This window comes from Bombina bombina, chromosome 4 (genome assembly GCF_027579735.1).
Source record: "Bombina bombina isolate aBomBom1 chromosome 4, aBomBom1.pri, whole genome shotgun sequence".
In the NCBI taxonomy this organism is placed as follows: domain Eukaryota; kingdom Metazoa; phylum Chordata; class Amphibia; order Anura; family Bombinatoridae; genus Bombina; species Bombina bombina.
This window is the reverse complement of record NC_069502.1, coordinates 801,657,452-801,672,011: the sequence shown is the minus strand read 5'-3', so window position 1 is coordinate 801,672,011 and position 14,560 is coordinate 801,657,452. Positions and strand designations below refer to the sequence as shown.

Here is a 14,560-nt window from a genome sequence, read left to right as displayed (position 1 = left end):
CGGATCTCATTCAGATGGCCAGTTGCCAACCTTGGACACTTCCGTTTAAACCAGACCTTCTTTCTCAAGGCCCATTTTTTCCCATCAGGATCTCAAATCATTAAATTTGAAAGGATGGAGATTGAACGCTTGGTTTTTAGTCATAGAGGTTTCTCTGACTCATTGATTAATACTATGTTTCAGGCTCGTAAATCTGTCTCTAGAAAGATTTATTATTGAGTCTGGAAGACCTACTTTTCTTGGCATTCTTTTAAAATTTATAGAATTTTATTATTTTTTCAGGTTGGTTTGGATAAGGTTTTGTCTTCAGTTCTTTGTTAGGACAAATCTCTACTCTTTCTGTTCTTTTTTCACAGAAAGATTGCTAATCATCCTGATATTCATTGTTTTGTACAGGCTTTGGTCCGTATCAAGCCTGTCATTAATTCAATCTCTCCTCTTTGGAGTCTCAATTTGGTGCTGAGGGCTTTACAGGCTCCTCCTTTTGAAACTATGCATTTTCTGAACATTAAATTACTTTCTTGGAAAAGTATTGTTCCTTTTGGTTATTTCTTCTGCTAGAAGAATTTTTGAGTTATCTGCTCTTTTTTGTGGATATCTTTTTCTGATTTTTCATCAGGATAAGGCAATGTTACTTCCTGATATTCATCATTTTGTTCAGGTTTTGATTCGTATCAAACCTGTCATTAAGCCAATTTCTCCTCCTTGGAGTCTTAAATGGGTTCTGAAGGTTTTTCAGGCTCTTCTATTTGAGCATATGCTTGCTCTGGACAATAATTACTTTCATGGAAAGTATTGTTCTTTTTGGACATCTCTTCAGCTAGAACAGTTTTTGAATTATCTGTTCTTTCTTGTGAATCTCTTTTTTCTGATTTTTGTCATCAGGATAAGGTGGTTTTTGCTGTCCTCATTTCAATTCTTACCTAAAGTTGTAAATTCTAACAAATATTAGGGAGGAATTATTGTTTTCCTAAGACTTCTTTGGTGAGATTCTTACTTTCTTTGGATATGGTAAGAGTTGTTGTAATTCTGTTGAAGCTATTCAGATTTCAGTTAGACTTCTAGTCTATTTTTTATCTTTTCTGGTTTTAGGAAGGTCAAAAGCTTCTGCTATTTATTTGGCATCTTGCTTAAACTTTTGATTCATCATGCTTACTTGGAGTCGGGTGGATTCCCGCCTCGGAGGATTACGGCTCATTCTACTAGGTAAGTTTCTACTTCCTGGGCTTTTTAAGAATGAAGCTTCTGTTGATCAGATTTGCAAAGCAATGACTTGGTCTTCTTTGCATACTTTTACTATGTTCTACCATTTTGATGTTTTCTCTTCTTTAGAATCAGTTTTGGTAGAATGGTACTTCAGGCAGCTGTCTCAGTTTGATTCTTCTGCTTATAATTTCAGTTTTTTTCATTATAAAAATTGAAACTTTTTTGATTGGGTAGTGGATTAATTTTTCAGCGGAATTGGCTGTCTTTATTTTATCCCTCCCTCTCTAGTGACTCTTGCGTGGAAGTTCCACATCTTGGGTATTTATTATCCCATACGTCACTAGCTCATGGACTCTTGCTAATTACATTAAAGAAAACATAATTTATGTAAGAACTTACCTGATAAATTAATTTCTTTCATATTAGCAAGAGTCCATGAGGCCCACCCTTTTTTGTGGTGGTTATGATTTTTTTGTATAAAGCACAATTATTCCAATTCCTTTTTTTTTTTATGCTTTCACTCCTTTCTTATCACCCCACTTCTTGGCTATTCGTTAAACTGAATTGTGGGTGTGGTGAGGGGTGTATTTATAGGCATTTTAAGGTTTGGGAAACTTTGCCCCTCCTGGTAGGAATGTATATCCCATACGTCACTAGCTCATGGACTCTTGCTAATATGAAAGAAATGAATTTATCAGGTACGTTCTTACATAAATTATGTTTTCCTGCCTTCTGTCTGTGTCTCTGCATGTTCTCATTAACCTTATCCTGGCTCTTTCAGTAAAAGTGTGTGACAGAACCAGTCCCTGTGTCAGCACTGAATGAGTTGTGTGTGTTTCAGGTGCCTATAAAGTGTGATGATGTTGCTGTGTATTTCTCTATGGAGGAGTGGGAGTATATAGAGGGACACAAGGAGCTTTACAAGGACGTCATGATGGAGACTCACCAAGCACTAAGGACTATGGAGATCCCAGGAAATGAGAGCTCAGGTAACGCTGTGTAGTAATAAATATCTCACTCAGGAAGTGCACAAACACTACTGACGTGACTGACACAGAGCAAATCTACAGTGAATCCGTCATGTGTGATCTAATGAGCTGTCTGATTATAAGCTTGTTAAGAATAGTTTTATCCAGCAACAAAACATCTTTTAAAAAAGAATCTAAAAAACATTGACCAAGATTACAAGTGTTGCGCTAAAACGGGTGCGTAAATAATGCAAAAAAAATAGCGTTATCGCACTTTCCCTAGTGCTGCCATTACAAGTTACAAAAAAACCTCCTTATGCTGTGCGTTATGGTGCAATAAGCTCCATACCGCAAAAACCCAAGGACTGAGTTTACGTGCTCTTGCACACTTTTCCCCCATAGACATCAATGGGGAGAAAGTGTTCTTCTAACACATGCGATTGCGGAATGGAGATCGCCGTAATGCAACTCCATTGATGTCTATGGGGAAAATAAAGTTACAACCTAACATAAACCCCTATTTCTCTTGTTAAGTGTATCCAGTCCACGGATCATCCATTACTTGTGGGATATTCTCCTTCCCAACAGGAAGTTGCAAGAGGATCACCCACAGCAGAGCTGTTATATAGCTCCTTCCCTAACTGCCATATCCAGTCATTCTCTTGCAACCCTCAACATAGATGGAGGTAGTAAGAGGAAATTGGTGTAATATAGTTCGTTTTTTCTTCAATCAAGAGTTCATTGTTTTAAATGGTACCGGAGTTGTACTATTTTCTCTCAGGCAGCATTTGGAAGAAGAATCTGCCTGCGTTTTCTATGATCTTAGCAGAAGTAACTAAGATCCACTGCTGTTCCCACGTATGTCTGAAGGGTGAGGTAACTTCAGAGGGAGAATGGCGTGCAGGTTATCCTGCAATAAGGTATGTGCAGTTTTAAGTTTTTCTAGGGATGGAATTGCTAGAAAATGCTGCTGATACCGGATTAATGTAAGTTAAGCCTAAATACAGTGATTTAATGACTAGTAACAAGCTTACTGTGAGAGCTATAGACTCTTATAATTATGCAATATAAAACGTTTGCTGGCATGCTTAATCGTTTTTATATATGCTTTGGTGATAAAACTTATTGGGGCTTAGTTTTTTCCACATGGCTGGCTTGGTTTTTGCCTAGAAACAGTTTCCTGAGGCTTTCCACTGTTGTAGTATGAGTGGGAGGGGCCTATTTTAGCGCTTTGTTGCGCACTTAAAATTACAGACAGAGACATCCAGCTTCCCTCAGCAGTCCCCTGCATGGTATAGGACATCTCTGAAGGGCTCAAAAGGCTTCAAAAGTCGTGTATTGAGGAAGGTAAAGCCACAGTAGAACTGTGGCAGTTTATTGTGACTGTTCAGAAAACGTTTTTCATTTGTCAATCCGGTTTTTTGCATTAAGGGGTTAATCATCCATTTGCAAGTGGGTTAATCATCCATTTGCAAGTGGGTGCAATACTCTGCTAACTTGTTACATACACTGTAAAAATTTTGTTAGTTTAACTGCCTTTTTTCACTGTTATTTCAAATTTTGACAAAATTTGTTTCTCTTAAAGGCACAGTAACGTTTCTTATATTTGCTTGTTAACTTGATTTAAAGTGTTTTCCAAGCTTGCTAGTCTCATTGCTAGTCTGTATAAACATATCTGACATAGAGGAACCTCTTTGTGCATTATGTTTAAAAGCCATGGTGGAACCCCATAGGAGAATGTGTACTAAATGTATTGATTTCACTTTAAATAATAAAGATCAGCCTTCATCTTTAAAAGAAATATCACCAGAAGATTCTGACGAGGGGGAAGTTATGCCGACTAACTCCCCCCACGTGTCAGATCCCTTGACTCCCGCTCATGGGACTCACGCTAGAATGGCGCCAAGTACATCAAAGACGCCCATAGCGATTACTTTACAAGACATGGCGGCGATCATGGATAATACCCTGTCAGCGGTATTAGCCAGACTGCCTGAATATAGAGGGAAGCGCGATATCTCTGGGGTTAGGCGTAATACAGAGCGCGCAGATGTTTTAAGGCCCATGTCTGATACTGCGTCACAATATGCAGAAGCTGAGGAAGGAGAGCTTCAGTCTGTGGGTGACGTCTCTGACTCGGGGAAACCTGATTCAGATATGTCTACTTTTAAATTTAAGCTTGAGAACCTCCGGGTGTTGCTTGGAGAGGTTTTAGCTGCTCTGAATGACTGTGACACAATTGCAGTGCCAGAGAAATTGTGTAGACTGGATAAATACTATGCAGTGCCGGTGTGTACTGACGTTTTTCCTATACCTAAAAGGTTTACAGAAATTATTAATAAGGAGTGGGACAGACCCGGTGTGCCGTTTTCCCCCCCTCCTATTTTTAGAAAAATGTTTCCAATAGACGCCACCACACGGGACCTATGGCAGACGGTCCCTAAGGTGGAGGGAGCAGTTTCTACTTTAGCAAAGCGTACCACTATCCCTGTCGAGGACAGTTGTGCTTTTTCAGATCCAATGGATAAAAAATTAGAGGGTTACCTAAAGAAAATGTTTATTCAACAGGGTTTTATCCTGCAGCCCCTTGCATGCATTGCTCCTGTCACGGCTGCTGCGGCGTTCTGGTTTGAGTCTCTGGAAGAGGCCTTTCAGACAGCTAATCCATTGACTGAAATACTTGATAAGCTTAGAACACTTAAGCTAGCTAATTCTTTTGTTTCTGATGCCATTGCTCATTTGACAAAACTAACGGCTAAGAATTCTGGATTCGCCATCCAGGCGCGTAGAACGCTATGGCTTAAATCTTGGTCAGCTGACGTGACTTCAAAGTCTAAATTACTTAACATTCCTTTCAAGGGCAGCCTGGAAATCTAACCAGGCCTGGAACAAAAGCAAGCAGGCCAGAAAGCCTGCTGCTGCCTCTAAGACAGCATGAAGGAACGGCCCCCTATCCGGTAACGGATCTAGTAGGGGCAGACTTTCTCTCTTCGCCCAGGCGTGGGCAAGAGATGTTCAGGATCCCTGGGCGTTGGAGATCATATCTCAGGGATATCTTCTGGACTTCAAAGCTTCCCCCCCACAAGGGAGATTTCACCTTTCGAGATTATCTGTAAACCAGATAAAGAAAGAGGCATTCTTACGCTGTGTGCTAGACCTCCTAGTAATGGGAGTGATCCATCCAGTTCCACAGATGGAACAGGGACAGGGATTTTATTCAAATCTGTTTGTGGTTCCCAAAAAAGAGGGAACCTTCAGACAAATTTTGGATCTAAAGATCTTAAACAAGTTCCTCAGAGTTCCATCGTTCAAAATGGAAACTATTCGGACCATCATACCTATGATCCAGGAGGGTCAGTTCATGACCACAGTGGATTTGAAGGATGCTTACCTTCACATACCGATTCACAAAGACCATCATCGGTTCCTAAGGTTTGCCTTTCTAGACAGGCATTACCAGTTTGTGGCTCTTCCCTTCGGGTTAGCTACAGCCCCAAGAATTTTTACAAAGGTTCTGGGGTCCCTTCTAGCGGTCCTAAGACCACGGGGCATATCAGTGGCCCCTTATCTAGACGACATCCTGATACAGGCATCAAATTTCCAAATTGTCAAATCTCATACACACATAGTATTGGCATTTCTGAGGTCACATGGGTGGAAAGTGAACAAGGAAAAGAGTTCTCTATCACCCCTCACAAGAGTGTCCTTCCTAGGAACTCTGATAGATTCTGTAGAAATGAAAATTTACCTGACGGAGTCCAGGTTATCAAAGCTTCTAAATTCCTGCCGTGTTCTTCATTCCATTCCGCACCCGTCAGTGGCTCAGTGCATGGAAGTGATCGGCTTAATGGTAGCGGCGATGGACATAGTGCCATTTGCGCGCCTACATCTCAGACCGCTGCAATTATGCATGCTAAGTCAGTGGAATGGGGATTACACAGATTTGTCCCCTCTACTAAATCTGGATCAAGAGACCAGAGATTCTCTTCTCTGGTGGCTATCTCGGGTCCATCTGTCCAAGGGTATGACCTTTCGCAGGCCAGATTGGACAATTGTAACAACAGATGCCAGCCTTCTAGGTTGGGGTGCAGTCTGGAATTCCCTGAAGGCTCAGGGATCGTGGACTCAGGAGGAGAAACTCCTCCCAATAAATATTCTGGAGTTAAGAGCAATATTCAATGCTCTTCTAGCTTGGCCTCAGTTAGCAACCCTGAGGTTCATCAGATTTCAGTTGGACAACATCATGACTGTGGCTTACATCAATCATCAAGGGGGGACCAGAAGCTCCCTAGCGATGTTAGAAGTGTCCAAGATAATTCGTTGGGCGGAGACTCACTCTTGCCACCTATCAGCGATCCATATCCCAGGTGTAGAGAACTGGGAGGCGGATTTTCTAAGTCGTCAGACTTTTCATCCGGGGGAGTGGGAACTCCATCCGGAGGTGTTTGCTCAATTGATTCATTGTTGGGGCAAACCAGAGCTGGATCTCATGGCATCTCGACAGAACGCCAAGCTTCCTTGTTATGGATCCAGGTCCAGGGACCAAGAAGCGACGCTGATAGATGCTCTAGCAGCACCTTGGTTCTTCAACCTGGCTTATGTGTTTCCACCGTTTCCTCTGCTCCCTCGACTGATTGCCAGAATCAAACAGGAGAGAGCATTGGTGATCTTGATAGCGCCTGCGTGGCCACGCAGGACCTGGTATGCAGACCTAATGGGCATGTCATCCTTTCCACCTTGGACTCTGCCTTTGAGACAAGACCTTCTAATACAAGGTCCTTTCAATCATCCAAATCTAATTTCTCTGAGACTGACTGCCTGGAGATTGAACGCTTGATTTTATCAAAGCGTGGCTTCTCTGAGTCAGTCATTGATACCTTAATACAGGCACGAAAGCCTGTCACCAGGAAAATCTACCATAAGATATGGCGCAAATATCTTTATTGGTGTGAATCCAAGAATTACTCATGGAGTAAGGTTAGGATTCCTAGAATATTGTCTTTTCTCCAAGAGGGTTTGGAAAAAGTATTATCAGCTAGTTCTTTAAAGGGACAGATTTCTGCTCTGTCTATTCTTTTGCACAAGCATCGCTTCATACCTTTTCAAAATTTTACAAATTTGATACTTTTGCTTCTTTGGAGGCTATTTTTGGGAGAAAGGTTCTACAGGCAGTGGTCCCTTCCGTTTAAGTACCTGCCTTGTCCCTCCCATCATCCGTGTACTTTAGCTTTGGTATTGGTATCCCACAAGTAATGGATGATCCGTGGACTGGATACAATTAACAAGAGAAAACATAATTTATGCTTACCTGATAAATTTATTTCTCTTGTAGTGTATCCAGTCCACGGCCCGCCCTGTCCTTTTAAGGCAGGTCTAAATTTTAATTAAACTACAGTCACCACTGCACCCTATGGTTTCTCCTTTCTCGGCTAGTTTCGGTCGAATGACTGGATATGGCAGTTAGGGGAGGAGCTATATAACAGCTCTGCTGTGGGTGATCCTCTTGCAACTTCCTGTTGGGAAGGAGAATATCCCACAAGTAATGGATGATCTGTGGACTGGATACACTACAAGAGAAATAAATTTATCAGGTAAGCATAAATTATGTTTCTCTATACCCCTAATCCACCACCCTGACATCGCTGACATTAACTAAAACTATTAACCCCTAATCTGCCACCCTCTGACTTCGCTGCCACTAAATAAACCATTAACCCCTAAACCTCCACCCCCTGCATCGCTAACACCTAAATAAACATATTATCCCCTAAACGGACCCCCCCCCCCCCCCACATCGCCGCCACTAAACCTATTAACTCCAAAACCTATCGGCTATACTTAAAATTAAATTTACAATATAACTATCTTAAAATAAATAAATAAAAACCTGTGAAATAAAAAAAAAACTATGATTAAACTATAAATTAATATTACATTTCTTTATTAAAAATAAATAAACTACAAATAAATAATTTATAGTTTAATCTTAGGTTTTTTTATTTTACAGGTAAGTTTTTATTTATTTTAAGATAGTTATATTGTAAATTTAATTTTAAGTATAGGGGATAATTAGGTTTAGGGGTTAATAGTTTAATTTTGTGATTTGCAATGTGGGGGCCAGCGGTTTAGGAGTTAATAGGTTTAGTTTAGTGTTGACGATGTGGGGGGACGGCGGTTTAGGGGTTGATATGTTTAGTTTATTAGTAGCGATGTGGGGGGCCGGCAGTTTAGGGGTAATAACTTTATATAGTGTTGGCGATGTGGGTGGACAACGGATTAAGGGTTAATAGGTTTAATACAGTATTTGCAATGCAGGGGGTGGCGAGGGGTTAAAAGTGGGTGTTAGTGTACTTTGTAACATTTTAGTTATGGGTTTTGTGAAAAAAAATTGTTTTGCAAAATCCACAACTACTGGTCTCAGATCGCGGAATGGATCAAGGCGGTATAGGCCATAATGCAAGCATTTTAGCCGGGCCGCTCAACCTGTAATACAGCGGTATAAAAATCCTGCACTCAAGTCAATTTTTGAGTACAGAATGGAGAATTGCTTTACAGGCTAAAATACTTGCGGTATAGCTGTACCACCGCGACTTGTAATACGAGACACCTGCCATTCCACGTGTTATGACCAATTTTTCAGCAGTATAGCCGTACCGCACCATACCGCAAAACTTGTAATTTAGGTGATTATTAGATACTACAACAAAAGGTGTTTCATTGTTAGTAAAATAAACTATTTTTGTTTCTCTTTTACAACTAACAGGTAACAGAGATAAAAATCTAGATACAGGAGCACATGCAGACCTTGTACTGGATAATTAGTGTCTGTTACACTATAAAATATAGATACAGTACTATAGTCTAAATAACCAAAACTACAACCCAGTGATGTGCAGTCACTAGAGGCAGGTGAGGCAGGGCTTCATCTCTCATATGGGCAAATATATTTTTTTTTTATTGGCTTTAAAAAAAAAAAAAAAATAGCAATTTTTTTTCCCCCAGCATTTTTTTTCACAGCTACATGTTGTGCAATGGAGAGGCAGAAGCAGGTCTGCCCACCATTACACAACATGCTGCGCCACCTACTGGATGAAAGTGGTTAAGATCATTGCATGGCACATAACTGCTTATTTGAGGCAGTCCTATTTTGGCTGACCCAATCTAGTGAGAGACATTAGTAAGTGGAACTTAGGGTTGGGGCTGGATGTTAAATGATATAAAACAAAACAAAAACGGAAAAAAACAACTTCATTTATTTTGTTGCTGTCAGCTTTGCTAAAGTGAAAAAGAGAGTTCTGTACTACCCCTCCAAGTGCAGTGGAATGTGCCACTGTCACTTCCTTACAGAGCAGCCAGGAAGAGATGCAGACTCAGAGCAGTGTTTTAGCCACATTTTATTAAAGTAAGTTCTGCAACCTTAGATTTTGCTGAAAGGGATTCTGTTAGTGAAAATGATAATTTAATGAATGTGGTTTAGTGTTTTTTTGTTTTTTTACTCTTTTACAGCAGTTTAAGGATCGTTTTTGTATTTTGTTTACTCAAAATTGACACCTTAGCAGCTTGCCTCTGTACTTCACACTAATGTATAATCTCACTTTCTGAACTCTCTGTAGCTCTGCTGTTTTATTACTTAAAAATTCAGTGTCATTCTCCTCCATGGTCTCTTTCTCTCTCTGTCTCTCTTCCTCCCCCTCTGACTCTCTCATCCCTTATGTGTCTCTCTAAACCTCTGTGTGTGATTGTGTCTCTCTCTCTTTCTCTCTAACCCTCTGTATCTCTCTCCCCCGCCTCTCTCTCCCTCTCCCCCCGAGTGCTTTTCTGTGTTTCTCTCTACCTTTTATTTATTTAATTAACGAATTGGTAGTGCCATCTGATGGTGTGGCTTTATTTAAAGGGGTGGGGTCAAGCGCCCCACCATCTTTAAATTTCACCAGCCGCCACTGGATCAAGACATTTTTATATTTACTGAATAATGAAGGAATCTCTAAACATAATTTGCAGCATTAAAGTGTAAATGTATGTTTTAAACATATTTTAATGGGCCTGGATTTCTAGATCTCATAATCAGAGCAAGCATTTTGTTATCTTGCAAGAGTTTCTGTTACAATCCTTTAGACTAAAATTAGATGTTTACTAATTTGACCAGTTTTCTAAGACACCATTTAAAGGGACATGAAACCCATATGTTTTCTTTCATGATTTAGAAAGAGCATGCAATTTTAAATTACTTTCCAATTTACATCTAATATCTAATTTTCTTCATTCTTTTGATATCCTTTGTTGAAAATCATATCTAAATATGCTTAGTAGCTGCTGATTGGTGGCTGCACATAGATACCTCATGTGATTGGCTCACCCATGTGCATTGCTATTTCTTCAACAAAGGATATCTAAAGAATGAAGGAGTATCCTAGCCACTGCCTCACCAGCCTCTGACTACAGCTACAACCCCTATTCCAAAAATGGTGGGACAGTATGGAAAATGCAAAAAAAAACAAACAGAATCATTTGAAAGTCCAAATGACCCTGTACTATATTGAAAACACATTATTAACACATTATTTGTGAATTTTATGTATTTTTGAAAATATACATTAATTTCAAATCTGATGACTGCAACACGTTCCCAAAAAGTCAGGACATGGGTCAATTTAGGATTAATAGCGATGTGACAAGTTGAAATAAGTAGGTGATGTGAAACAGGTGAGGCAATCATGTAATCATAGTATATAAGGAGCCTCCAAAAAATTCCAAGTCCTTCCAGAGCAAGTATGGGTCAAGGCTTGCCAATCTGCCAATTGATGCGTCAGAGAATAATCCAAGGTTTGCCAATCTGCCAACAGATGCATCAGCAAATAATCCAACACTTTGAGAAATACATTCCCCAAAGACAAATCGGTTGGATTCTGGGCATTTCACTTTCTACAGTGCCCAATATAATTAAAAGATTTAAGAAAACCCGGTCAAATCTCAGTGTGTAAAGGGCAAGTCCAAAAACCACTTCCGACTGCGCGTGATCTCCAATCCCTCAGACGTCACTGTCTTAAAAACCGTCATGAGTCTGTAATGAATATAACTGACATGGACTTGAAAATACTTTGGTAAACCTTTGTCGGTCAACACCATCCGCCGCTGCATCCACAGATGCAAGTTAAGGCTTTACAATGCAAATCAGAAGCCATACACAAATATTGTCCAGAAGCGCCGCCAACTTCTCTAGACTCGGTCTCATCTGAGATGGACAGTAACACAGTGGAATTGTGTTTTGTGGTCCAACAAGTCAAAATTTCGAATAGTTTTTGGAAAAAACAGCCATCATGTTCTCCGGGCCAAAGAGGAAAAAGACCTTCCAAGCTCTTATCAGCATCAGGCCCAAAAGCCAGCATCTGTCTTGGCATGGGTAACTTGCACATCTGTGAGGGCACCATTAATGCAGAAAGATATATATACATTTTGGAGCAACATGTCCCTGCATTTTCCAGCCTGACAACACCAAACCACATTCTGCCCAGATTACAAGGGCATGTCTGTGTAAGCAGAGAGTGCAGGTGCTAGCATGGCCTGCCTGCAGTCCTGACCTGTGTCCAATTGAGAATCTGTGGTGCATTATGAAGCGCAAAATAAGGCAATGAAGACCCCATACAAAAGAAGTATAATGTATCTTTCTGCAAACTTACCCAAACACTGCCAACCTTGAATACACAAATTATCCCAAGTTAATTTGCAACAAAGATTAAAAAAAACACAATACAGGTGGCGCAAATGCTAATGCTGGTTTGGAAAGTAACTTATTTTTTTGTAAGTTAAAATTTACAGTTAAAAAATCCCAGAAAAGACCACTCCAATAAATAAATTGTATCTATGTCATAAATAAATAAAGATCTCAGGATTCGAGCAAGTAAATTACATATATTTAATAAATTGAGTTCACACTCGCTCGCATTCATGCACAGAGCTCTGTGATCAAAATCACAATTAAAAACCTCACAATAAAAAATATCTGAAAAAAACAGTTGTTGAGGGAATATCGCTCAGAGTCTCAGTAAAAGTCTGTGAACTGTCCCAATCGAAAAGTTAATGGCATAAAAAATTGCTCTTTGAATCCACCAGCACTGCTTACGAAATAGCAAGGAATCCTCAAACACTGCTTAGGAAGTAGCAAGAAGATAAGGTACTGTGTCTTAATGCTCCTGTGTTTTTCATTTGTCTTATCTTAATAAGGAAATCAAGTATAAAAATCACGTTCTGAAAATAAGACTTTATTAAGTTTTAAACATCTAGGTCCAAGTTACGCATATTTAGAGCAATTTTTTATGCCATTAACTTTTTGATTGGAACAGTTCACGGACTTTTACTGAGACTCTGTGCGATATTCCCTCAACAATTGTTTTTTCAGAGATTTTTTATTGTGAGATTTTATATTGTGATTTTGATCACAGAGCTCTGTGTATGAATGTGAGCGAGTGTGAATGATGATAGTAGTTTGACACCGTTATGATCCATGTTAACTTGTTTTAATTCTGAGAACTCCATTTATTAAATATATGTAATTAACTTGCTCATATCCTGAGATCTTTATTTATTTATGAAATAGATCAAATGTATTAATTAAAGTGGGCTTTTCAGGGATTTTTTAACTGTAAATTTTAACTTACAAAAAGAGAAGTTAATTTCCAAACCAGCATTAGCCTTTGCGCCACCTGTATTGCGTTGTTTGAAGGCCCCATACAGTTGCTCAGCTGAAGACATACATAATAAATGAATGGGGGAAATTCCACTTGCTAAACGTAACCAACTGGTGTCTTCAGTGCCCAAATGCATAATACATGTTAAAAAAAAAAAAAGGTGATGTTACACAGTGGTAAACAGTCGATTGTCCTAACTTTCCATCTTAATGGGAGGAGAGTCCACTGCTTCATTCATTACTTGTGGGAATTCAGAACCTGGCCACCAGGAGTAGGCAAAGACACCCCAGCCAAAGGCTTAAATACCTCCGCCACTCCCCTCATCCCCCAGTCATTCTTTGCCTTTCGTCACAGGAGGTTTGCAGAGAAGTGTCAGAAGATTTGGAGTAGTCTCTTATGGAGGGTAGTACTCTTCGCTATTGGACTGGAGATTTAAGTAGTCCTGTCAGCCTCTCAGTGGGAGCATGGGTGAAAGTTGGAGTTTGGAGATGCAGGGAGAGTCTTTCTGCAAAATCATCCCGACTCATGATTAACAGCTCCTTAAGCAATCAGCGTTGACGAGTTTCGCTGCCTGCTTTCTGCACTCAAGCCCATGGCCTATATTTAACAAAGTCTGGTGGACCTGATCCGCCAGACCTCGCTGAATACGGAGAGCAATACGCTCTCCGTATTCAGCATTGCACCAGCAGCCCACAAGAGCTGCTTGTGCAACGCCGCCCCCTGCAGACTCACGGCCGATCGGCCGCCAGCAGGGGGGGTATCAATCAACCCGATCGTACTCGATCGGGTTGAATTCCGGCGATGTCTGTCTGCTTGCTCAGAGCAGGCGGACAGGTTATGGAGCAGCAGTCTTTGTGACCGCTGCTTCATAACTGCTGTTTCTGGCGAGCCTGCAGGCTCATCAGAAACACGGGGCATCAAGCTCCATTCGGAGCTTGATAGATAGGCCCCCATGTCAGGAGCGATGCTACTAACCTGTCACACTTGAAAGGCCATGTTCCTGTTCCACAGCTAGATTCTGGTAAGATCATTTAATTTATGCACATATGATAACACAAGAAGACAGGGTCACAGTGTGTCTCCTTTATCTGTGTAGAATCTAGAGTTAATATCCCTAGCAAGGAGATTATTGAATAGGGGGGGGGGGGGTTGTGCATCATATGTTATTGTGTTTGATGCTACTTCATGTGAGAGATGAGGCTCTAGCAATGTGTGAACAGTCAGGTATAAATCAGCGTAGCCTTTTCTTTCATGTAATTGGCAAGAGTCCATAAGCTAGTGACGTATGGGATATACATTCCTACCAGGAGGTATGTATCATTATTTAATGACACTCTCAGCTATGGTTTGGCACTTTATGTATTAATATAAAGTTTTTAATATACGTATTTACTTATATATTGTCTATGTATATTTCCCTTTTGCAGACTAACAGTTTCAGTATGGGAATCATGTTTTAGGAAGTTATTTTTAATATTTTCTTACCTGGGGTATAGTCTTATTTTCTAAATATGACTGTTTTTTCCTAAATTTCACAGGCAAATTAGGCTTGCGAGGTCGCAAAATTCTGTTATTTATTGCATCATTTTTTATCGCGAATGAGCGTCTATGGTGACACAGGTTTCATCATTTCCTGCGTCTTAGTTGACGCCAGGTTGTTTGGCGTGTAGTCACATTTGTTATGACGCGAGTTGCATCATT

The 14,560-nt window shown here is 40.2% G+C and overlaps 1 pseudogene; it reads left to right on the top strand.

Annotated features, from left to right (window-relative positions):
- LOC128657038 (zinc finger protein 850-like) overlaps positions 1-14,560 on the top strand; it is a 429,091-nt pseudogene that overhangs the window by 295,578 nt on the left and 118,953 nt on the right.